This window comes from Lissotriton vulgaris, chromosome 8, assembly GCF_964263255.1.
Source record: "Lissotriton vulgaris chromosome 8, aLisVul1.2, whole genome shotgun sequence".
Lineage (NCBI taxonomy): Eukaryota > Metazoa > Chordata > Amphibia > Caudata > Salamandridae > Lissotriton > Lissotriton vulgaris.
Window position 1 is genome coordinate 153,247,407 of NC_141696.1, and position 24,169 is coordinate 153,271,575.

The 24,169-nt window shown below is 43.6% G+C and overlaps 16 non-coding genes across 16 annotated transcripts; all 16 read right to left on the reverse strand.

The window, feature by feature from the left end:
- Positions 1-749: 749 nt before the first annotated feature.
- On the reverse strand, positions 750-832 carry TRNAL-AAG (transfer RNA leucine (anticodon AAG)). Its single transcript has one exon. It is a non-coding gene; the product is annotated as a tRNA-Leu (tRNA).
- A 192-nt stretch (positions 833-1,024) lies between these two features.
- TRNAL-CAG (transfer RNA leucine (anticodon CAG)) lies at positions 1,025-1,107 on the reverse strand. Its single transcript has one exon. It is a non-coding gene; the product is annotated as a tRNA-Leu (tRNA).
- A 2,013-nt stretch (positions 1,108-3,120) lies between these two features.
- Positions 3,121-3,203, reverse strand: TRNAL-CAG (transfer RNA leucine (anticodon CAG)). The gene has a single exon. It is a non-coding gene; the product is annotated as a tRNA-Leu (tRNA).
- A 632-nt stretch (positions 3,204-3,835) lies between these two features.
- Positions 3,836-3,918, reverse strand: TRNAL-UAG (transfer RNA leucine (anticodon UAG)). The gene has a single exon. It is a non-coding gene; the product is annotated as a tRNA-Leu (tRNA).
- Positions 3,919-5,928: 2,010 nt separating this feature from the next.
- Positions 5,929-6,011, reverse strand: TRNAL-UAG (transfer RNA leucine (anticodon UAG)). The gene has a single exon. It is a non-coding gene; the product is annotated as a tRNA-Leu (tRNA).
- A 1,024-nt stretch (positions 6,012-7,035) lies between these two features.
- TRNAL-AAG (transfer RNA leucine (anticodon AAG)) lies at positions 7,036-7,118 on the reverse strand. The gene has a single exon. It is a non-coding gene; the product is annotated as a tRNA-Leu (tRNA).
- Positions 7,119-9,406: 2,288 nt separating this feature from the next.
- TRNAL-CAG (transfer RNA leucine (anticodon CAG)) lies at positions 9,407-9,489 on the reverse strand. Its single transcript has one exon. It is a non-coding gene; the product is annotated as a tRNA-Leu (tRNA).
- Positions 9,490-10,121: 632 nt separating this feature from the next.
- Positions 10,122-10,204, reverse strand: TRNAL-UAG (transfer RNA leucine (anticodon UAG)). Its single transcript has one exon. It is a non-coding gene; the product is annotated as a tRNA-Leu (tRNA).
- A 1,295-nt stretch (positions 10,205-11,499) lies between these two features.
- Positions 11,500-11,582, reverse strand: TRNAL-CAG (transfer RNA leucine (anticodon CAG)). The gene has a single exon. It is a non-coding gene; the product is annotated as a tRNA-Leu (tRNA).
- A 632-nt stretch (positions 11,583-12,214) lies between these two features.
- TRNAL-UAG (transfer RNA leucine (anticodon UAG)) lies at positions 12,215-12,297 on the reverse strand. Its single transcript has one exon. It is a non-coding gene; the product is annotated as a tRNA-Leu (tRNA).
- A 2,010-nt stretch (positions 12,298-14,307) lies between these two features.
- Positions 14,308-14,390, reverse strand: TRNAL-CAG (transfer RNA leucine (anticodon CAG)). The gene has a single exon. It is a non-coding gene; the product is annotated as a tRNA-Leu (tRNA).
- Positions 14,391-15,022: 632 nt separating this feature from the next.
- TRNAL-UAG (transfer RNA leucine (anticodon UAG)) lies at positions 15,023-15,105 on the reverse strand. The gene has a single exon. It is a non-coding gene; the product is annotated as a tRNA-Leu (tRNA).
- A 1,024-nt stretch (positions 15,106-16,129) lies between these two features.
- On the reverse strand, positions 16,130-16,212 carry TRNAL-AAG (transfer RNA leucine (anticodon AAG)). The gene has a single exon. It is a non-coding gene; the product is annotated as a tRNA-Leu (tRNA).
- Positions 16,213-17,119: 907 nt separating this feature from the next.
- TRNAL-UAG (transfer RNA leucine (anticodon UAG)) lies at positions 17,120-17,202 on the reverse strand. Its single transcript has one exon. It is a non-coding gene; the product is annotated as a tRNA-Leu (tRNA).
- Positions 17,203-18,500: 1,298 nt separating this feature from the next.
- TRNAL-CAG (transfer RNA leucine (anticodon CAG)) lies at positions 18,501-18,583 on the reverse strand. The gene has a single exon. It is a non-coding gene; the product is annotated as a tRNA-Leu (tRNA).
- A 2,014-nt stretch (positions 18,584-20,597) lies between these two features.
- Positions 20,598-20,680, reverse strand: TRNAL-CAG (transfer RNA leucine (anticodon CAG)). Its single transcript has one exon. It is a non-coding gene; the product is annotated as a tRNA-Leu (tRNA).
- Positions 20,681-24,169: the final 3,489 nt, after the last annotated feature.

Here is a 24,169-nt window from a genome sequence, read left to right on the forward strand (position 1 = left end):
GAAGTAGGAAGGCAGAAGGTGGGGCATATTATGCAAATGTATGCTGTCATTGTGCCTTGCAGATTCATGCAGTATTTCTAGATCCTTGCTGGATACAAGAGAGCAGACCTTGTTTCAGATCAACTGTCCCTAGCAGGGAACGTCTGAGCACATGCAGTCTTTTGCTCTCTAGCCCCTGGCCTGGGACTTACCCTCACTGGCTGAGGCGTGAATTTCTGCATACCAACGTTGCATAGATGGTACGTTTGTGGTCGGTTTGGGATGGGTGGGAGGTCAAAAGCAGGAAAAAGTATGTCGCCTTCACTTCTAGTCTCCTCTTCTAGGCCTACCTGCCGTTCACTCACTCTGTCTTTGTTTCATTCTCTCCTTCCTCAACACCCCTTCTCACTCACTCGCTCTATCACTTGTGCTCTTTCCCCTTGCTCTGCATTTCATAGTGGAAACATCTCTTGAATGGAGCATTAGAAAATGAGGTTACATAAAATTAACAATCTACTTATTGGAAACCAAAAATATCACAAGACTGAATGTAACCCATTTCATTAATAAAAGGGACTTTTTAAGCACCCCCCAAAAAACACATAAAACACCACGAGTGCTAGAAGAATATTATACGAGCTTGAAGACAGAATTGGGCAAATTAATTTGCAGTTGAAACTGAAGTTTGTTACTTATTCAGATATTATATGCACTGCCAATTTTTAGCTGAGATTTTAAAAGAACTCAGAGACAAAATGGACTTAAAGTTTTGTCAGAAGTGGGATTCGAACCCACGCCTCCAGGAGAGACTGCGGCCTTAACGCAGCGCCTTAGACCACTCGGCCATCCTGACCACATGTTGCTTTATCATCTACAGAGAGGGAAAGATATTGTGAACCAAAAAAAGCACACATCTTAGGTCACGAGTGGCTAGAGCAAGAAAAAAACTCACTGCACTTTTCCAAGTAGACAACCATATAAGCCCATGTGAGGGAAATGATCAGATTTTTTCTCTCTCAAGAAAAAAGTAGATTAAACACACAATTGTCAGAAGTGGGATTTGAACCCACGCCTCCAGAAGAGACTGCGACCTGAACGCAGCGCCTTAGACCACTCGGCCATCCTGATTTGCATTTACGGAACCTTCCACACGCCAGACAGCCATGCAAGTGGGGTACCGAAAAGGCATGCCCTCAATTTATTTATCCTATTATAAGTACTTCCAACAGATCTTTGAACAATCCATAGAGAGCAGTACCTATGAAGAACTCTTTAGACCTTTAAGGCGTACAAAGAGAAAGTGCTATTAACCAGCCACTTGAACGGCCCAAAGCTGCTTTGAAATTGAGTCAACAGCCACCTCTTGGCTAGCTAAAGCAAATTCAACAAGGAATTTCAATGTCACAACATAGGGTGGAATACGCAAATCTAAGCAGCCCCTGATCACAGCCCTGAGGAAATTGCCGTAAGTGTGCTGGAGTCCAACTGTCTACCAGATGCTAGGCATTCTTCCATATTTGCATGGCCTGTCTGGCCACGGCATACAAGAGCATGACTCTTCCAGATGAGCTCTTACATGGGTCCTATGCTCATATAGTAAGGACTGCACTTTGTCAGCAAGACTTTATACAACCGAAATATATGAGAAACCCCAGCTCTCTTGACTAGATGAGGACGGAATCACATCCCAGGTGAAGACCAACAGATACAACTTCCATCAGATGTTAACCTGAAAAAGGAGATTACATCTCCAAAAGTCATGTCAGAAGTGGGATTCAAACCCACTCCTCCAGAGGAGACTGTGGCCTAAACACAGCACCTTAGACCACTCGGCCATCCTGACAGTGCAAAGTCTTAAGAAATGTATAAAAGTCACTCAGAAATTTCTGCCTCCATGCAAGCCTGAAATAATTTAAACCTTCAAACACAAGGTGCAACTTTATGCACAGGACAATAAACACAGAAGATCACATGTGAAAGCATTTCATTTCACAGGAGTATAATTTTAAGCTTTTAGAATACCTCATACCTCTCACCAGCTATTTAGGGTCCTGTATCCTACTCACAAAATTACCTTGCCTGCGACCTCTCTCTCTACACAAACAACTACTGCACAGGAAGTAGGAAGGCAGAAGGTGGGGCATATTATGCAAATGTATGCTGTCATTGTGCCTTGCAGATTCATGCAGGATTTCTAGATCCTTGCTGGATACAAGAGAGCAGACCTTGTTTCAGATCAACTGTCCCTAGCAGGGAACGTCTGAGCACATGCAGTCTTTTGCTCTCTAGCCCCTGGCCTGGAACTCACCCTCACTGGCTGAGGCGTGAATTTCTGCATACCAACGTTGCATAGATGGTATGTTTGTGGTCGGTTTGGGATGGGTGGGAGGTCAAAAGCAGGGAAAAGTATGTCGCCTTCACTTCTAGTCTCCTCTTCTAGGCCTACCTGCCGTTCACTCACTCTGTCTTTGTTTCATTCTCTCCTTCCTCAACACCCCTTCTTACTCACTCGCTCTATCACTTGTGCTCTTTCCCCTTGCTCTGCATTTCATAGTGGAAACATCTCTTGAATGGAGCATTAGAAAATGAGCTTACATAAAATTAACAATCTACTTATTGGAAACCAAAAATATCACAAGACTGAATGTAACCCATTTCATTAATAAAAGGGACTTTTTAAGCACCCCCAAAAAAACACATAAAACACCACGAGTGCTAGAAGAATATTATACGAGCTTGAAGACAGAATTGGGCAAAATAATTTGCAGTTGAAACTGAAGTTTGTTACTTATTCAGATATTATATGCACTGCCAATTTTTAGCTGAGATTCTAAAAGAACTCAGAGACAAAATGGACTTAAAGTTTTATCAGAAGTGGGATTCGAACCCACGTCTCCAGGAGAGACTGCAGCCTTAACGGAGCGCCTTAGACCACTCGGCCATCCTGACCACATGTTGCTTGATCATTTACAGAGAGGGAAAGATATTGTGAACCAAAAAAAGCACACATCTTAGGTCATGAGTGGCTAGAGCAAGAAAAAAACTCACTGCACTTTTCCAAGTAGACAACCATATAAGCCCATGTGAGGGAAATGATCTGATTTTTTCTCTCTCAAGAAAAAAGTAGAGTAAACACACAATTGTCAGAAGTGGGATTTGAACCCACGCCTCCAGAAGAGACTGCAACCTGAACGCAGCGCCTTAGACCACTCGGCCATCCTGACTTGCATTTATAGAACCTTCCACAGGCCAGACAGCCATGCAAGTAGGGTACCTAAAAGGCATGCCCTCAATTTATTTATCCTATTATAAGTACTTCCAACAGATCTTTGAACAATCCATGGAGAGCAGTACCTATGAAGAACTCTTTAGACCTTTAAGGCGTACAAAGAGAAAGTGCTATTAACCAGCCACTTGAACGGCCCAAAGCTGCTTTGAAATTGAGTCAACAGCCACCTCTTGGCTAGCTAAAGCAAATTCAACAAGGAATTTCAATGTCACAACATAGGGTGGAATACGCAAATCTAAGCAGCCCCTGATCACAGCCCTGAGGAAATTGCCGTAAGTGTGCTGCAGTCCAACTGTCTACCAGATGCTAGGCATTCTTCCATATTTGCATGGCCTGTCTGGCCAGGGCATACAAGAGCATGACTCTTCCAGATGAGCTCTTACATGGGTCCTATGCTCATATAGTAAGGACTGCACTTTGTCAGCAAGACTTTATACAACCGAAATATATGAGAAACCCCAGCTCTCTTGACTAGATGAGGACGGAATCACATCCCAGGTGAAGACCAACAGATGCAACTTCCATCAGATGTTAACCTGAAAAAGGAGATTACATCTCCAAAAGTCATGTCAGAAGTGGGATTCGAACCCACGTCTCCAGAGGAGACTGCGGCCTAAACACAGCGCCTTAGACCACTCGGCCATCCTGACAGTGCAGAGTCTTAAGAAATGTATAAAAGTCACTCAGAAATTTCTGCCTCCATGCAAGCCTGAAATAATTTAAACCTTCAAACACAAGGTGCAACTTTATGCACAGGACAATAAACACAGAAGATCACATGTGAAAGCATTTCATTTCACAGGTGTACAATTTTTATGCTTTTAGAATACCTCATACCTCTCACTAGCTTTTTAGGGTCCTGTATCCTACTCACAAAATTACCTTGCCTGCGACCTCTCTCTCTACACAAACAACTACTGCACAGGAAGTATGAAGGCAGAAGGTGGGGCATATTATGCAAATGTATGCTGTCATTGTGCCTTGCAGATTCATGCAGGATTTCTAGATCCTTGCTGGATACAAGAGTGCAGAACTTGTTTCAGATCAACTGTCCCTAGCAGGGAACGTCTGAGCACATGCAGTCTTTTGCTCGCTAGCCCCTGGCCTGGGACTCACCCTCACTGGCTGAGGTGTGAATTTCTGCATACTAACGTTACATAGATGGTACGTTTGTGGTCGGTTTGGGATGGGTGGGAGGTCAAAAGCAGGGAAAAGTATGTCGCCTTCACTTCTAGTCTCCTCTTCTAGGCCTACCTGCCGTTCACTCACTCTGTCTTTGTTTCATTCTCTCCTTCCTCAACACCCCTTCTCACTCGCTCTATCACTTGTGCTCTTTCCCCTTGCTCTGCATTTCATAGTGGAAACATCTCTTGAATGGAGCATTAGAAAATGAGGTTACATAAAATTAACAATCTACTTATTGGAAACCAAAAATATCACAAGACTGAATGTAACCCATTTCATTTATAAAAGGGACTTTTTAAGCACCCCCCAAAAAACACATAAAACACCACGAGTGCTAGAAGAATATTATACGAGCTTGAAGACAGAATTGGGCAAATTAATTTGCAGTTGAAACTGAAGTTTGTTACTTATTCAGATATTATATGCACTGCCAATTTTTAGCTGAGATTCTAAAAGAACTCAGAGACAAAATGGACTTAAAGTTTTGTCAGAAGAGGGATTCGAACCCACGCCTCCAGGAGAGAATGCGGCCTTAACACAGCACCTTAGACCACTCGGCCATCCTGACCACACGTTGCTTGATCATCTACAGAGAGGGAAAGATATTGTGAACCAAAAAAAGCACACATCTTAGGTCATGAGTGGCTAGAGCAAGAAAAAAACTCACTGCACTTTTCCAAGTAGACAACCATATAAGCCCATGTGAGGGAAATGATCTGATTTTTTCTCTCTCAAGAAAAAAGTAGAGTAAACACACAATTGTCAGAAGTGGGATTTGAACCCTCGCCTCCAGAAGAGACTGCGACCTGAACGCAGCGCCTTAGACCACTCGGCCATCCTTACTTGCATTTGTGAAACCTTCCACAGGCCAGACAGCCATGCAAGTGGGGTACCGAAAAGGCATGCCCTCAATTTTTTTATCCTATTATAAGTACTTCCAACAGATCTTTGAACAATCCATAGAGAGCAGTACCTATGAAGAACTCTTTAGACCTTTAAGGCGTACAAAGAGAAAGTGCTATTAACCAGCCACTTGAACGGCCCAAAGCTGCTTTGAAATTGAGTCAACAGCCACCTCTTGGCTAGCTAAAGCAAATTCAACAAGGAATTTCAATGTCACAACATAGGGTGGAATACGCAAATCTAAGCAGCCCCTGATCACAGCCCTGAGGAAATTGCCGTAAGTGTGCTGGAGTCCAACTGTCTACCAGATGCTAGGCATTCTTCCATATTTGCATGGCCTGTCTGGCCAGGGCATACAAGAGCATGACTCTTCCAGATGAGCTCTTACATGGGTCCTATGCTCATATAGTAAGGACTGCACTTTGTCAGCAAGACTTTATACAACCGAAATATATGAGAAACCCCAGCTCTCTTGACTAGATGAGGACGGAATCACATCCCAGGTGAAGACCAACAGATGCAACTTCCATCAGATGTTAACCTGAAAAAGGAGATTACATCTCCAAAAGTCATGTCAGAAGTGGGATTCGAACCCACGCCTCCAGAGGAGACTGCGGCCTAAACACAGCACCTTAGACCACTCGGCCATCCTGACAGTGCAGAGTCTTAAGAAATGTATAAAAGTCACTCAGAAATTTCTGCCTCCATGCAAGCCTGAAATAATTTAAACCTTCAAACACAAGGTGCAACTTTATGCACAGGACAATAAACACAGAAGATCACATGTGAAAGCATTTCATTTCACAGGTGTACAATTTTTATGCTTTTAGAATACCTCATACCTCTCACCAGCTATTTAGGGTCCTGTATCCTACTCACAAAATGACCTTGCCTGCGACCTCTCTCTCTACACAAACAACTACTGCACAGGAAGTAGGAAGGCAGAAGGTGGGGCATATTATGCAAATGTATGCTGTCATTGTGCCTTGCAGATTCATGCAGGATTTCTAGATCCTTGCTGGATACAAGAGAGCAGACCTTGTTTCAGATCAACTGTCCCTAGCAGGGAACGTCTGAGCACATGCAGTCTTTTGCTCTCTAGCCCCTGGCCTGGAACTCACCCTCACTGGCTGAGGCGTGAATTTCTGCATACCAACGTTGCATAGATGGTACGTTTATGGTCGGTTTGGGATGGGTGGGAGGTCAAAAGCAGGGAAAAGTATGTCGCCTTCACTTCTAGTCTCCTCTTCTAGGCCTACCTGCCGTTCACTCACTCTGTCTTTGTTTCATTCTCTCCTTCCTCAACACCCCTTCTCACTCACTCGCTCTATCACTTGTGCTCTTTCCCCTTGCTCTGCATTTCATAGTGGAAACATCTCTTGAATGGAGCATTAGAAAATGAGGTTACATAAAATTAACAATCTACTTATTGGAAACCAAAAATATCACAAGACTGAATGTAACCCATTTCATTAATAAAAGGGACTTTTTAAGCACCCCCCAAAAAACACATAAAACACCACGAGTGCTAGAAGAATATTATACGAGCTTGAAGACAGAATTGGGCAAATTAATTTGCAGTTGAAACTGAAGTTTGTTACTTATTCAGATATTATATGCACTGCCAATTTTTAGCTGAGATTCTAAAAGAACTCAGAGACAAAATGGACTTAAAGTTTTGTCAAAAGTGGGATTCGAACCCACGCCTCCAGGAGAGACTGCGGCCTTAACGCAGCGCCTTAGACCACTCGGCCATCCTGACCACATTTGCTTGATCATCTACAGAGAGGGAAAGATATTGTGAACCAAAAAAAGCACACATCTTAGGTCATGAGTGGCTAGAGCAAGAAAAAAACTCACTGCACTTTTCCAAGTAGACAACCATATAAGCCCATGTGAGGGAAATGATCAGATTTTTTCTCTCTCAAGAAAAAAGTAGAGTAAACACACAATTGTCAAAAGTGGGATTTGAACCCACGCCTCCAGAAGAGACTGCGACCTGAACGCAGCGCCTTAGACCACTCGGCCATCCTGATTTGCATTTGTGGAACCTTCCACAGGCCAGACAGCCATGCAAGTGGGGTACCGAAAAGGCATGCCCTCAATTTATTTATCCTATTATAAGTACTTCCAACAGATCTTTGAACAATCCATAGAGAGCAGTACCTATGAAGAACTCTTTAGACCTTTAGGGCGTACAAAGAGAAAGTGCTATTAACCAGCCACTTGAACGGCCCAAAGCTGCTTTGAAATTGAGTCAACAGCCACCTCTTGGCTAGCTAAAGCAAATTCAACAAGGAATTTCAATGTCACAACATAGGGTGGAATACGCAAATCTAAGCAGCTCCTGATCACAGCCCTGAGGAAATTGCCGTAAGTGTGCTGGAGTCCAACTGTCTACCAGATGCTAGGCATTCTTCCATATTTGCATGGCCTGTCTGGCCACGGCATACAAGAGCATGACTCTTCCAGATGAGCTCTTACATGGGTCCTATGCTCATATAGTAAGGACTGCACTTTGTCAGCAAGACTTTATACAACCGAAATATATGAGAAACCCCAGCTCTCTTGACTAGATGAGGACGGAATCACATCCCAGGTGAAGACCAACAGATGCAACTTCCATCAGATGTTAACCTGAAAAAGGAGATTACATCTCCAAAAGTCATGTCAGAAGTGGGATTCAATCCCACTCCTCCAGAGGAGACTGCGGCCTAAACACAGCGCCTTAGACCACTCGGCCATCCTGACAGTGCAGAGTCTTAAGAAATGTATAAAAGTCACTCAGAAATTTCTGCCTCCATGCAAGCCTGAAATAATTTAAACCTTCAAACACAAGGTGCAACTACATGCTTAGGACAATAAACACAGAAGATCACATGTGAAAGCATTTCATTTCACAGGTGTACAATTTTTATGTTTTCAGAATACCTCATACCTCTCACCAGCTATTTAGGGTCCTGTATCCTACTCACAAAATTACCTTGCCTGCGACCTCTCTCTCTACACAAACAACTACTGCACAGGAAGTAGGAAGGCAGAAGGTGGGGCATATTATGCAAATGTATGCTGTCATTGTGCCTTGCAGATTCATGCAGGATTGCTAGATCCTTGCTGGATACAAGAGAGCAGACCTTGTTTCAGATCAACTGTCCCTAGCAGGGAACGTCTGAGCACATGCAGTCTTTTGCTCTCTGGCCCCTGGCCTGGGACTCACCCTCACTGGCTGAGGCGTGAATTTCTGCATACCAACGTTGCATAGATGGTATGTTTGTGGTCGGTTTGGGATGGGTGGGAGGTCAAAAGCAGGGAAAAGTATGTCGCCTTCACTTCTAGTCTCCTCTTCTAGGCCTACCTGCCGTTCACTCACTCTGTCTTTGTTTCATTCTCTCCTTCCTCAACACCCCTTCTTACTCACTCGCTCTATCACTTGTGCTCTTTCCCCTTGCTCTGCATTTCATAGTGGAAACATCTCTTGAATGGAGCATTAGAAAATGAGCTTACATAAAATTAACAATCTACTTATTGGAAACCAAAAATATCACAAGACTGAATGTAACCCATTTCATTAATAAAAGGGACTTTTTAAGCACCCCCAAAAAAACACATAAAACACCACGAGTGCTAGAAGAATATTATACGAGCTTGAAGACAGAATTGGGCAAAATAATTTGCAGTTGAAACTGAAGTTTGTTACTTATTCAGATATTATATGCACTGCCAATTTTTAGCTGAGATTCTAAAAGAACTCAGAGACAAAATGGACTTAAAGTTTTATCAGAAGTGGGATTCGAACCCACGTCTCCAGGAGAGACTGCAGCCTTAACGGAGCGCCTTAGACCACTCGGCCATCCTGACCACATGTTGCTTGATCATTTACAGAGAGGGAAAGATATTGTGAACCAAAAAAAGCACACATCTTAGGTCATGAGTGGCTAGAGCAAGAAAAAAACTCACTGCACTTTTCCAAGTAGACAACCATATAAGCCCATGTGAGGGAAATGATCTGATTTTTTCTCTCTCAAGAAAAAAGTAGAGTAAACACACAATTGTCAGAAGTGGGATTTGAACCCACGCCTCCAGAAGAGACTGCAACCTGAACGCAGCGCCTTAGACCACTCGGCCATCCTGACTTGCATTTATAGAACCTTCCACAGGCCAGACAGCCATGCAAGTAGGGTACCTAAAAGGCATGCCCTCAATTTATTTATCCTATTATAAGTACTTCCAACAGATCTTTGAACAATCCATGGAGAGCAGTACCTATGAAGAACTCTTTAGACCTTTAAGGCGTACAAAGAGAAAGTGCTATTAACCAGCCACTTGAACGGCCCAAAGCTGCTTTGAAATTGAGTCAACAGCCACCTCTTGGCTAGCTAAAGCAAATTCAACAAGGAATTTCAATGTCACAACATAGGGTGGAATACGCAAATCTAAGCAGCCCCTGATCACAGCCCTGAGGAAATTGCCGTAAGTGTGCTGCAGTCCAACTGTCTACCAGATGCTAGGCATTCTTCCATATTTGCATGGCCTGTCTGGCCAGGGCATACAAGAGGATGACTCTTCCAGATGAGCTCTTACATGGGTCCTATGCTCATATAGTAAGGACTGCACTTTGTCAGCAAGACTTTATACAACCGAAATATATGAGAAACCCCAGCTCTCTTGACTAGATGAGGACGGAATCACATCCCAGGTGAAGACCAACAGATGCAACTTCCATCAGATGTTAACCTGAAAAAGGAGATTACATCTCCAAAAGTCATGTCAGAAGTGGGATTCGAACCCACGTCTCCAGAGGAGACTGCGGCCTAAACACAGCGCCTTAGACCACTCGGCCATCCTGACAGTGCAGAGTCTTAAGAAATGTATAAAAGTCACTCAGAAATTTCTGCCTCCATGCAAGCCTGAAATAATTTAAACCTTCAAACACAAGGTGCAACTTTATGCACAGGACAATAAACACAGAAGATCACATGTGAAAGCATTTCATTTCACAGGTGTACAATTTTTATGCTTTTAGAATACCTCATACCTCTCACTAGCTTTTTAGGGTCCTGTATCCTACTCACAAAATTACCTTGCCTGCGACCTCTCTCTCTACACAAACAACTACTGCACAGGAAGTATGAAGGCAGAAGGTGGGGCATATTATGCAAATGTATGCTGTCATTGTGCCTTGCAGATTCATGCAGGATTTCTAGATCCTTGCTGGATACAAGAGTGCAGAACTTGTTTCAGATCAACTGTCCCTAGCAGGGAACGTCTGAGCACATGCAGTCTTTTGCTCGCTAGCCCCTGGCCTGGGACTCACCCTCACTGGCTGAGGTGTGAATTTCTGCATACTAACGTTACATAGATGGTACGTTTGTGGTCGGTTTGGGATGGGTGGGAGGTCAAAAGCAGGGAAAAGTATGTCGCCTTCACTTCTAGTCTCCTCTTCTAGGCCTACCTGCCGTTCACTCACTCTGTCTTTGTTTCATTCTCTCCTTCCTCAACACCCCTTCTCACTCGCTCTATCACTTGTGCTCTTTCCCCTTGCTCTGCATTTCATAGTGGAAACATCTCTTGAATGGAGCATTAGAAAATGAGGTTACATAAAATTAACAATCTACTTATTGGAAACCAAAAATATCACAAGACTGAATGTAACCCATTTCATTTATAAAAGGGACTTTTTAAGCACCCCCCAAAAAACACATAAAACACCACGAGTGCTAGAAGAATATTATACGAGCTTGAAGACAGAATTGGGCAAATTAATTTGCAGTTGAAACTGAAGTTTGTTACTTATTCAGATATTATATGCACTGCCAATTTTTAGCTGAGATTCTAAAAGAACTCAGAGACAAAATGGACTTAAAGTTTTATCAGAAGTGGGATTCGAACCCACGTCTCCAGGAGAGACTGCAGCCTTAACAGAGCGCCTTAGACCACTCGGCCATCCTGACCACATGTTGCTTGATCATCTACAGAGAGGGAAAGATATTGTGAACCAAAAAAAGCACACATCTTAGGTCATGAGTGGCTAGAGCAAGAAAAAAACTCACTGCACTTTTCCAAGTAGACAACCATATAAGCCCATGTGAGGGAAATGATCTGATTTTTTCTCTCTCAAGAAAAAAGTAGAGTAAACACACAATTGTCAGAAGTGGGATTTGAACCCACGCCTCCAGAAGAGACTGCAACCTGAACGCAGCGCCTTAGACCACTCGGCCATCCTGACTTGCATTTATAGAACCTTCCACAGGCCAGACAGCCATGCAAGTAGGGTACCGAAAAGGCATGCCCTCAATTTATTTATCCTATTATAAGTACTTCCAACAGATCTTTGAACAATCCATGGAGAGCAGTACCTATGAAGAACTCTTTAGACCTTTAAGGCGTACAAAGAGAAAGTGCTATTAACCAGCCACTTGAACGGCCCAAAGCTGCTTTGAAATTGAGTCAACAGCCACCTCTTGGCTAGCTAAAGCAAATTCAACAAGGAATTTCAATGTCACAACATAGGGTGGAATACGCAAATCTAAGCAGCCCCTGATCACAGCCCTGAGGAAATTGCCGTAAGTGTGCTGCAGTCCAACTGTCTACCAGATGCTAGGCATTCTTCCATATTTGCATGGCCTGTCTGGCCAGGGCATACAAGAGCATGACTCTTCCAGATGAGCTCTTACATGGGTCCTATGCTCATATAGTAAGGACTGCACTTTGTCAGCAAGACTTTATACAACCGAAATATATGAGAAACCCCAGCTCTCTTGACTAGATGAGGACGGAATCACATCCCAGGTGAAGACCAACAGATGCAACTTCCATCAGATGTTAACCTGAAAAAGGAGATTACATCTCCAAAAGTCATGTCAGAAGTGGGATTCGAACCCACGTCTCCAGAGGAGACTGCGGCCTAAACACAGCGCCTTAGACCACTCGGCCATCCTGACAGTGCAGAGTCTTAAGAAATGTATAAAAGTCACTCAGAAATTTCTGCCTCCATGCAAGCCTGAAATAATTTAAACCTTCAAACACAAGGTGCAACTTTATGCACAGGACAATAAACACAGAAGATCACATGTGAAAGCATTTCATTTCACAGGTGTACAATTTTTATGCTTTTAGAATACCTCATACCTCTCACTAGCTTTTTAGGGTCCTGTATCCTACTCACAAAATTACCTTGCCTGCGACCTCTCTCTCTACACAAACAACTACTGCACAGGAAGTATGAAGGCAGAAGGTGGGGCATATTATGCAAATGTATGCTGTCATTGTGCCTTGCAGATTCATGCAGGATTTCTAGATCCTTGCTGGATACAAGAGTGCAGAACTTGTTTCAGATCAACTGTCCCTAGCAGGGAACGTCTGAGCACATGCAGTCTTTTGCTCGCTAGCCCCTGGCCTGGGACTCACCCTCACTGGCTGAGGTGTGAATTTCTGCATACTAACGTTACATAGATGGTACGTTTGTGGTCGGTTTGGGATGGGTGGGAGGTCAAAAGCAGGGAAAAGTATGTCGCCTTCACTTCTAGTCTCCTCTTCTAGGCCTACCTGCCGTTCACTCACTCTGTCTTTGTTTCATTCTCTCCTTCCTCAACACCCCTTCTCACTCGCTCTATCACTTGTGCTCTTTCCCCTTGCTCTGCATTTCATAGTGGAAACATCTCTTGAATGGAGCATTAGAAAATGAGGTTACATAAAATTAACAATCTACTTATTGGAAACCAAAAATATCACAAGACTGAATGTAACCCATTTCATTTATAAAAGGGACTTTTTAAGCACCCCCCAAAAAACACATAAAACACCACGAGTGCTAGAAGAATATTATACGAGCTTGAAGACAGAATTGGGCAAATTAATTTGCAGTTGAAACTGAAGTTTGTTACTTATTCAGATATTATATGCACTGCCAATTTTTAGCTGAGATTCTAAAAGAACTCAGAGACAAAATGGACTTAAAGTTTTGTCAGAAGAGGGATTCGAACCCACGCCTCCAGGAGAGAATGCGGCCTTAACACAGCACCTTAGACCACTCGGCCATCCTGACCACACGTTGCTTGATCATCTACAGAGAGGGAAAGATATTGTGAACCAAAAAAAGCACACATCTTAGGTCATGAGTGGCTAGAGCAAGAAAAAAACTCACTGCACTTTTCCAAGTAGACAACCATATAAGCCCATGTGAGGGAAATGATCTGATTTTTTCTCTCTCAAGAAAAAAGTAGAGTAAACACACAATTGTCAGAAGTGGGATTTGAACCCTCGCCTCCAGAAGAGACTGCGACCTGAACGCAGCGCCTTAGACCACTTGGCCATCCTTACTTGCATTTGTGAAACCTTCCACAGGCCAGACAGCCATGCAAGTGGGGTACCGAAAAGGCATGCCCTCAATTTTTTTATCCTATTATAAGTACTTCCAACAGATCTTTGAACAATCCATAGAGAGCAGTACCTATGAAGAACTCTTTAGACCTTTAAGGCGTACAAAGAGAAAGTGCTATTAACCAGCCACTTGAACGGCCCAAAGCTGCTTTGAAATTGAGTCAACAGCCACCTCTTGGCTAGCTAAAGCAAATTCAACAAGGAATTTCAATGTCACAACATAGGGTGGAATACGCAAATCTAAGCAGCCCCTGATCACAGCCCTGAGGAAATTGCTGTAAGTGTGCTGGAGTCCAACTGTCTACCAGATGCTAGGCATTCTTCCATATTTGCATGGCCTGTCTGGCCAGGGCATACAAGAGCATGACACTTCCAGATGAGCTCTTACATGTGTCCTATGCTCATATAGTAAGGACTGCACTTTGTCAGCAAGACTTTATACAACCGAAATATATGAGAAACCCCAGCTCTCTTGACTAGATGAGGACGGAATCACATCCCAGGTGAAGACCAACAGATGCAACTTCCATCAGATGTTAACCTGAAAAAGGAGATTACATCTCCAAAAGTCATGTCAGAAGTGGGATTCGAACCCACGCCTCCAGAGGAGACTGCGACCTGAACGCAGCACCTTAGACCACTCGGCCATCCTGACGTGCATTTGTAGAATCTTCCACAGGCCAGACAGCCATGCAAGTGGGGTACCGAAAAGGCATGCCCTCAATTTATTTATCCTATTATAAGTACTTTCAACAGATCTTTGAACAATCCATAGAGAGCAGTACCTATGAAGAACTCTTTAGACCTTTAAGGCGTACAAAGAGAAAGTGCTATTAACCAGCCAATTGAACGGCCCAAAGCTGCTTTGAAATTGAGTCAACAGCCACCTCTTGGCTAGCTAAAGCAAATTCAACAAGGAATTTCAATGTCACAACATAGGGTGGAATACGCAAATCTAAGCAGCCCCTGATCACAGCCCTGAGGAAATTGCCGTAAGTGTGCTGGAGTCCAACTGTCTACCAGATGCTAGGCATTCTTCCATATTTGCATGGCCTGTCTGGCCAGGGCATACAAGAGCATGACTCTTCCAGATGAGCTCTTACATGGGTCCTATGCTCATATAGTAACGACTGCACTTTGTCAGCAAGACTTTATACAACCGAAATATATGAGAAACCCCAGCTCTCTTGACTAGATGAGGACGGAATCACATCCCAGGTGAAGACCAACAGATGCAACTTCCATCAGATGTTAACCTGAAAAAGGAGATTACATCTCCAAAAGTCATGTCAGAAGTGGGATTCGAACCCACGCCTCCAGAGGAGACTGCGGCCTAAACACAGCGCCTTAGACCACTCGGCCATCCTGACAGTGCAGAGTCTTAAGAAATGTATAAAAGTCACTCAGAAATTTCTGCCTCCATGCAGGCCTGAAATAATTTAAACCTTCAAACACAAGGTGCAACTTTATGCACAGGTCAATAAACACAGAAGATCACATGTGAAAGCATTTCATTTCACAGGTGTACAATTTGTATGCTTTTAGAATACCTCATACCTCTCACCAGCTATTTACGGTCCTGTATCCTACTCACAAAATTACCTTGCCTGCGACCTCTCGCTCTACACAAACAACTACTGACCAGGAAGTAGGAAGGCAGAAGGTGGGGCATATTATGCAAAGGTATGCTGTCATTGTGCCTTGCAGATTCATGCAGGATTTCTAGATCCTTGCTGGATACAAGAGTGCAGACCTTGTTTCAGATCAACGGTCCCTAGCAGGGAACGTCTGAGCACATGCAGTCTTTTGATCTCTAGCCCCTGGCCTGGGACTCACCCTCACTGGCTGAGGTGTGAATTTCTGCATACCAACGTTGCATAGATGGTACGTTTGTGGTCGGTTTGGGATGGGTGGGAGGTCAAAAGCAGGGAAAAGTATGTCGCCTTCACTTCTAGTCTCCTCTTCTAGGCCTACCTGCCGTTCACTCACTCTGTCTTTGTTTCATTCTCTCCTTCCTCAACACCCCTTCTCACTCACTAGCTCTATCACTTGTGCTCTTTCCCCTTGCTCTGCATTTCATAGTGGAAACATCTCTTGAATGGAGCATTAGAAAATGAGGTTACATAAAATTAACAATCTACTTATTGGAAACCAAAAATATCACAAGACTGAATGTAACCCATTTCATTAATAAAAGGGACTTTTTAAGCACCCCCCAAAAAACACATAAAACACCACGAGTGCTAGAAGAATATTATACGAGCTTGAAGACAGAATTGGGCAAATTAATTTGCAGTTGAAACTGAAGTTTGTTACTTATTCAGATATTATATGCACTGCCAATTTTTAGCTGAGATTCTAAAAGAACTCAGAGACAAAATGGACTTAAAGTTTTGTCAGAAGTGGGATTCAAACCCACGCCTCCAGGAGAGACTGCGGCCTTAACGCAGCGCCTTAGACCACTCGGCCATCCTGACCACATGTTGCTTGATCATCTACAGAGAGGGAAAGATATTGTGAACCAAAAAAAGCACACATCTTAGGTCATGAGTGGCTAGAGCAAGAAAAAAACTCACTGCACTTTTCCAGGTAGACAACCATATAAGCCCATGTGAGGGAAATGATCTGATTTTTTCTCTCTCAAGAAAAAAGTAGAGTAAACACACAATTGTCAGAAGTGGGATTTGAACCCACGCCTCCAGAAGAGACTGCGACCTGAACGCAGCGCCTTAGGCAACTCGGCCATCCTGACTTGCATTTGTGGAACCTTCCACAGGCCAGACAGCCATGCAAGTGGGGTACCGAAAAGGCATGCCCTCAATTTATTTATCCTATTATAAGTACTTCCAACAGATCTTTGAACAATCCATAGAGAGCAGTACCTATGAAGAACTCTTTAGACCTTTAAGGCGTACAAAGAGAAAGTGCTATTAAACAGCCACTTGAACGGCCCAAAGCTGCTTTGAAATTGAGTCAACAGCCACCTCTTGGCTAGCTAAAGCAAATTCAACAAGGAATTTCAATGTCACAACATAGGGTGGAATACGCAAATCTAAGCAGCCCCTGATCACAGCCCTGAGGAAATTGCCGTAAGTGTGCTGGAGTCCAAGTGTCTACCAGATGCTAGGCATTCTTCCATATTTGCATGGCCTGTCTGGCCAGGGCATACAAGAGCATGACTCTTCCAGATGAGCTCTTACATGGGTCCTATGCTCATATAGTAAGGACTGCACTTTGTCAGCAAGACTTTATACAACCGAAATATATGAGAAACCCCAGCTCTCTTGACTAGATGAGGACGGAATCACATCCCAGGTGAAGACCAACAGATGCAACTTCCATCAGATGTTAACCTGAAAAAGGAGATTACATCTCCAAAAGTCATGTCAGAAGTGGGATTCGAACCCACACCTCCAGAGGAGACTGCGGCCTAAACACAGCGCCTTAGACCACTCGGCCATCCTGACAGTGCAGAGTCTTAAGAAATGTATAAAAGTCACTCAGAAATTTCTGCCTCCATGCAAGCCTGAAATAATTTAAACCTTCAAACACAAGGTGCAACTTTATGCACAGGACAATAAACACAGAAGATCACATGTGAAAGCATTTCATTTCACAGGTGTACAATTTTTATGCTTTTAGAATACCTCATACCTCTCACCAGCTATTTAGGGTCCTGTATCCTACTCACAAAATTACCTTGCATGCGACCTCTCTCTCTACACAAACAACTACTGCACAGGAAGTAGGAAGGCAGAAGGTGGGGCATATTATGCAAATGTTAGCTGTCATTGTGCCTTGCAGATTCATGCAGGATTTCTAGATCCTTGCTGGATACAAGAGAGCATACCTTGTTTCAGATCAACTGTCCCTAGCAGGGAACGTCTGAGCACATGCAGTCTTTTGCTCTCTAGCCCCTGGCCTGGGACTTACCCTCACTGGCTGAGGCGTGAATTTCTGCATACCAACGTTGCATAGATGGTACGTTTGTGGTCGGTTTGGGATGGGTGGGAGGTCAAAAGCAGGGAAAAGTATGTCGCCTTCACTTCTAGTCTCCTCTTCTAGGCCTACCTGCCGTTCACTCACTCTGTCTTTGTTTCATTCTCTCCTTCCTCAACACCCCTTCTCACTCACTCGCTCTATCACTTGTGCTCTTTCCCCTTGCTCTGCATTTCATAGTGGAAACATCTCTTGAATGGAGCATTAGAAAATGAGCTTACATAAAATTAACAATCTACTTATTGGAAACCAAAAATATCACAAGACTGAATGTAACCCATTTCATTAATAAAAGGGACTTTTTAAGCACCCCCCAAAAAACACATAAAACACCACGAGTGCTAGAAGAATATTATACGAGCTTGAAGACAGAATTGGGCAAATTAATTTGCAGTTGAAACTGAAGTTTGTTACTTATTCAGATATTATATGCACTGCCAATTTTTAGCTGAGATTCTAAAAGAACTCAGAGACAAAATGGACTTAAAGTTTTGTCAGAAGTGGGATTCGAACCCACGCCTCCAGGAGAGACTGCGGCCTTAACGCAGCGCCTTAGACCTCTTGGCCATCCTGACCACATTTGCTTGATTATCTACAGAGAGGGAAAGATATTGTGAACCAAAAAAAGCACACATCTTAGGTCATGAGTGGCTAGAGCAAGAAAAATACTCACTGCACTTTTCCAAGCAGACAACCATATAAGCCAATGTGAGGGAAATGATCTGATTTTTTCTCTCTCAAGAAAAAAGTAGAGTAAACACACAATTGTCAGAAGTGGGATTTGAACCCACGCCTCCAGAAGAGACTGCGACCTGAACGCAGCGCCTTAGACCACTCGGCCATCCTGACTTGCATTTGTGGAACCTTCCACAGGCCAGACAGCCATGCAAGTGGGGTACCAAAAAGGCATGCCCTCAATTTATTTATCCTATTATAAGTACATCCAACAGATCTTTGAACAATCCATAGAGAGCAGTACCTATGAAGAACTCTTTAGACCTTTAAGGCGTACAAAGAGAAAGTGCTATTAACCAGCCACTTGAAAAGCCCAAAGCTGCTTTGAAATTGAGTCAACAGCCACCTCTTGGCTAGCTAAAGCAAATTCAACAAGGAATTTCAATGTCACAACATAGGGTGGAATACGCAAATCTAAGCAGCCCCTGATCACAGCCCTGAGGAAATTGCCGTAAGTGTGCTGGAGTCCAACTGTCTACCAGATGCTAGGCATTCTTCCATATTTGCATGGCCTGTCTGGCCAGGGCATACAAGAGCATGACTCTTCCAGATGAGCTCTTACATGGGTCCTATGCTCATATAGTAAGGACTGCACTTTGTCAGCAAGACTTTATACAACCGAAATATATGAGAAACCCCAGCTCTCTTGACTAGATGAGGACGGAATCACATCCCAGGTGAAGACCAACAGATGCAACTTCCATCAGATGTTAACCTGAAAAAGGAGATTACATCTCCAAAAGTCATGTCAGAAGTGGGATTTGAACCCACGCCTCCAGAGGAGACTGCGGCCTAAACACAGCTCCTTAGACCACTCGGCCATCCTGACAGTGCAGAGTCTTTAGAAATGTATAAAAGTCACTCAGAAATTTCTGCCTCCATGCAAGCCTGAAATAATTTAAACCTTCAAACACAAGGTGCAACTTTATGCACAGGTCAATAAACACAGAAGATCACATGTGAAAGCATTTCATTTCACAGGTGTACAATTTTTATGCTTTTAGAATACCTCATACCTCTCAACAGCTATTTAGGGTCCTGTATCCTACTCACAAAATTACCTTGCCTGCGACCTCTCTCTCTACACAAACAACTACTGCACAGGAAGTAGGAAGGCAGAAGGTGGGGCATGTTATGCAAATGTATGCTGTCATTGTGCCTTGCAGATTCATGCAGGATTTCTAGATCCTTGCTGGATACAAGAGTGCAGACCTTGTTTCAGATCAACTGTCCCTAGCAGGGAACGTCTGAGCACATGCAGTCTTTTGCTCTCTAGCCCCTGGCCTGGGACTCCCCCTCACTGGCTGAGGCGTGAATTTCTGCATACCAACGTTGCATAGATGGTACGTTTGTGGTCGATTTGGGATGGGTGGGAGGTCAAAAGCAGGGAAAAGTATGTCGCCTTCACTTCTAGTCTCCTCTTCTAGGCCTACCTGCCGTTCACTCACTCTGTCTTTGTTTCATTCTCTCCTTCCTCAACACCCCTTCTCACTCACTCGCTCTATCACTTGTGCTCTTTCCCCTTGCTCTGCATTTCATAGTGGAAACATCTCTTGAATGGAGCATTAGAAAATGAGGTTACATAAAATTAACAATCTACTTATTGGAAACCAAAAATATCACAAGACTGAATGTGACCAATTTCATTAATAAAAGGGACTTTTTAAGCACCCCCCAAAAAACACATAAAACACCACGAGTGCTAGAAGAATATTATACGAGCTTGAAGACAGAATTGGGCAAATTAATTTGCAGTTGAAACTGAAGTTTGTTACTTATTCAGATATTATATGCACTGCCAATTTTTAGCTGAGATTCTAAAAGAACTCAGAGACAAAATGGACTTAAAGCTTTATCAGAAGTGGGATTCGAACCCACGCCTCCAGGAGAGACCGCGGCCTTAACGCAGCACCTTAGACCACTCGGCCATCCTGACCACATGTTGCTTGATCATCTACAGAGAGGGAAAGATATTGTGAACCAAAAAAAGCACACATCTTAGGTCATGAGTGGCTAGAGCAAGAAAAAAACTCACTGCACTTTTCCAAGTAGACAACCATATAAGCCCATGTGAGGGGAATGATCTGATTTTTTCTCTCTCAAGAAAAAAGTAGAGTAAACACACAATTGTCAGAAGTGGGATTTGAACCCACGCCTCCAGAAGAGACTGCGACCTGAACGCAGCGCCTTAGACCACTCGGCCATCCTGACTTGCTTTTATGGAACCTTCCACAGGCCAGACAGCCATGCAAGTGGGGTACCGAAAAGGCATGCCCTCAATTTATTTATCCTATTATAAGTACTTCCAACAGATCTTTGAACAATCCATAGAGAGCAGTACCTATGAAGAACTCTTTAGACCTTTAAGGCGTACAAAGAGAAAGTGCTATTAACCAGCCACTTGAACGGCCCAAAGCTGCTTTGAAATTGAGTCAACAGCCACCTCTTGGCTAGCTAAAGCAAATTCAACAAGGAATTTCAATGTCACAACATAGGGTGGAATACGCAAATCTAAGCAGCCCCTGATCACAGACCTGAGGAAATTGCCGTGAGTGTGCTGGAGTCCAACTGTCTACCAGATGCTAGGCATTCTTCCATATTTGCATGGCCTTTCTGGCCAGGGCATACAAGAGCATGAATCTTCCAGATGAGCTCTTACATGGGTCCTATGCTCATATAGTAAGGACTGCACTTTGTCAGCAAGACTTTATACAACCGAAATATATGAGAAACCCCAGCTCTCTTGACTAGATGAGGACGGAATCACATCCCAGGTGAAGACCAACAGATGCAACTTCCATCAGATGTTAACCTGAAAAAGGAGATTATATCTCAAAAAGTCATGTCAGAAGTGAGATTCGAACCCACACCTCCAGAGGAGACTGCGGCCTAAACGCAGCGCCTTAGACCACTCGGCCATCCTGACAGCAAAGAGTCTTAAGAAATGTATAAAAGTCACTCAGAAATTTCTGCCTCCATGCAAGCCTGAAATAATTTAAACCTTCAAACACAAGTTGCAACTTTATGCACAGGACAATAAACACAGAAGATCACATGTGAAAGCATTTCATTTCACAGGTGTACAATTTGTATGCTTTTAGAATACCTCATACCTCTCACCAGCTATTTAGGGTCCTGTATCCTACTCACAAAATTACCTTGCCTGCGACCTCTCTCTCTACACAAACAACTAATGCACAGGAAGTAGGAAGGCAGAAGGTGGGGCATATTATGCAAATGTATGCTGTCATTGTGCCTTGCAGATTCATGCAGGATTTCTAGATACTTGCTGGATACAAGAGAGCAGACCTTGTTTCAGATCAACTGTCCCTAGCAGGGAACTTCTGAGCACATGCAGTCTTTTGCTCTCTAGCCCCTGGCCTGGGACTCACCCTCACTGGCTGAGGCGTGAATTTCTGCATACCAACGTTGCATAGATGGTACGTTTGTGGTCGGTTTGGGATGGGTGGGAGGTCAAAAGCAGGGAAAAGTATGTCGCCTTCACTTCTAGTCTCCTCTTCTAGGCCTACCTGCCGTTCGCTCACTCTGTCTTTGTTTCATTCTCTCCATCCTCAACACCCCTTCTCACTCACTCGCTCTATCACTTGTGCTCTTTCCCCTTGCTCTGCATTTCATAGTGGAAACATCTCTTGAATGGAGCATTAGAAAATGATGTTACATAAAATTAACAATCTACTTATTGGAAACCAAAAATATCACAAGACTGAATGTAACCCATTTCATTAATAAAAGGGACTTTTTAAGCACCCCCCAAAAAACACATAAAACACCACGAGTGCTAGAAGAATATTATACGAGCTTGAAGACAGAATTGGGCAAATTAATTTGCAGTTGAAACTGAAGTTTGTTACTTATTCAGATATTATATGCACTGCCAATTTTTAGCTGAGATTCTAAAAGAACTCAGAGACAAAATGGACTCAAAGTTTTGTCAGACGTGGGATTCGAACCCACACCTCCAGGAGAGACTGCGGCCTTAACGCAGTGCTTTAGACCACTCGGCCATCCTGACCACATGCTGCTTGATCATCTACAGAGAGGGAAAGATATTGTGAACCAAAAAAAGCACACATCTTAGGTCATGAGTGGCGAGAGCAAGAAAAAAACTCACTGCACTTTTCCAAGTAGACAACCATATAAGCCATTGTGAGGGAAATGATCTGATTTTTTGTCTCTCAAGAAAAAAGTAGAGTAAACACACAATTGTCAGAAGAGGGATTTGAACCCACGCCTCCAGAAGAGACTGCGACCTGAACACAGCGCCTTAGACCACTCGGCCATCCTGACTTGCATTTGTAAAACCTTCCACAGGCCAGACAGCCATGCAAGTGGGGTACCGAAAAGGCATGCCCTCAATTTATTTATCCTATTATAAGTACTTCCAACAGATCTTTGAACAATCCATAGAGAGCAGTACCTATGAAGAACTCTTTAGACCTTTAAGGCGTACAAAGAGAAAGTGCTATTAACCAGCCACTTGAACGGCCCAAAGCTGCTTTGAAATTGAGTCAACAGCCACCTCTTGGCTAGCTAAAGCAAATTCAACAAGGAATTTCAATGTCACAACATAGGGTGGAATACGCAAATCTAAGCAGCCCCTGATCACAGCCCTGAGGAAATTGCCGTAAGTGTGCTGGAGTTCAACTGTCTACCAGATGCTAGGCATTCTTCCATATTTGCATGGCCTGTCTGGCCAGGGCATACAAGAGCATGACTCTTCCAGATGAGCTCTTACATGGGTCCTATGCTCATATAGTAAGGACTGCACTTTGTCAGCAAGACTTTATACAACCGAAATATATGAGAAACCCCAGCTCTCTTGACTAGATGAGGACGGAATCACATCCCAGGTGAAGACCAACAGATGCAACTTCCATCAGATGTTAACCTGAAAAAGGAGATTATATCTCAAAAAGTCATGTCAGAAGTGAGATTTGAACCCACGCCTCCAGAGGAGACTGTGGCCTAAACACAGCGCCTTAGACCACTCGTCCATCCTGACAGTGATGAGTCTTAAGAAATGTATAAAAGTCACTCAGAAATTTCTGCCTCCATGCAAGCCTGAAATAATGTAAACCTTCAAACACAAGGTGCAACTTTATGCACAGGACAATAATCACAGAAGATCACATGTGAAAGCATTTCATTTCACAGGTGTACAATTTTTATGCTTTTAGAATACCTCATACCTCTCACCAGCTATTTAGGGTCCTGTATCCTACTCACAAAATTACCTTGCCTGCGACCTCTCTCTCTAAACAAACAACTACTGCACAGGAAGTAGGAAGGCAGAAGTTGGGGCATATTATGCAAATGTATGCTGTCATTGTGCCTTGCAGATTCATGCAGGATTTCTAGATCCTTGCTGGATACAAGAGAGCAGACCTTGTTTCAGATCAACTGTCCCTAGCAGGGAACGTCTGAGCACATGCAGTCTTTTGCTCTCTAGCCCCTGGCCGTGGACTCACCCTCACTGGCTGAGGCGTGAATTTCTGCATACCAACGTTGCACAGATGGTACGTTTGTGGTCGGTTTGGGATGGGTGGGAGGTCAAAAGCAGGGAAAAGTATGTCGCCTTCACTTCTAGTCTCCTCTTCTAGGCCTACCTGCCGTTCACTCACTCTGTCTTTGTTTCATTCTCTCCATCCTCAACACCCCTTCTCATTCACTCGCTCTATC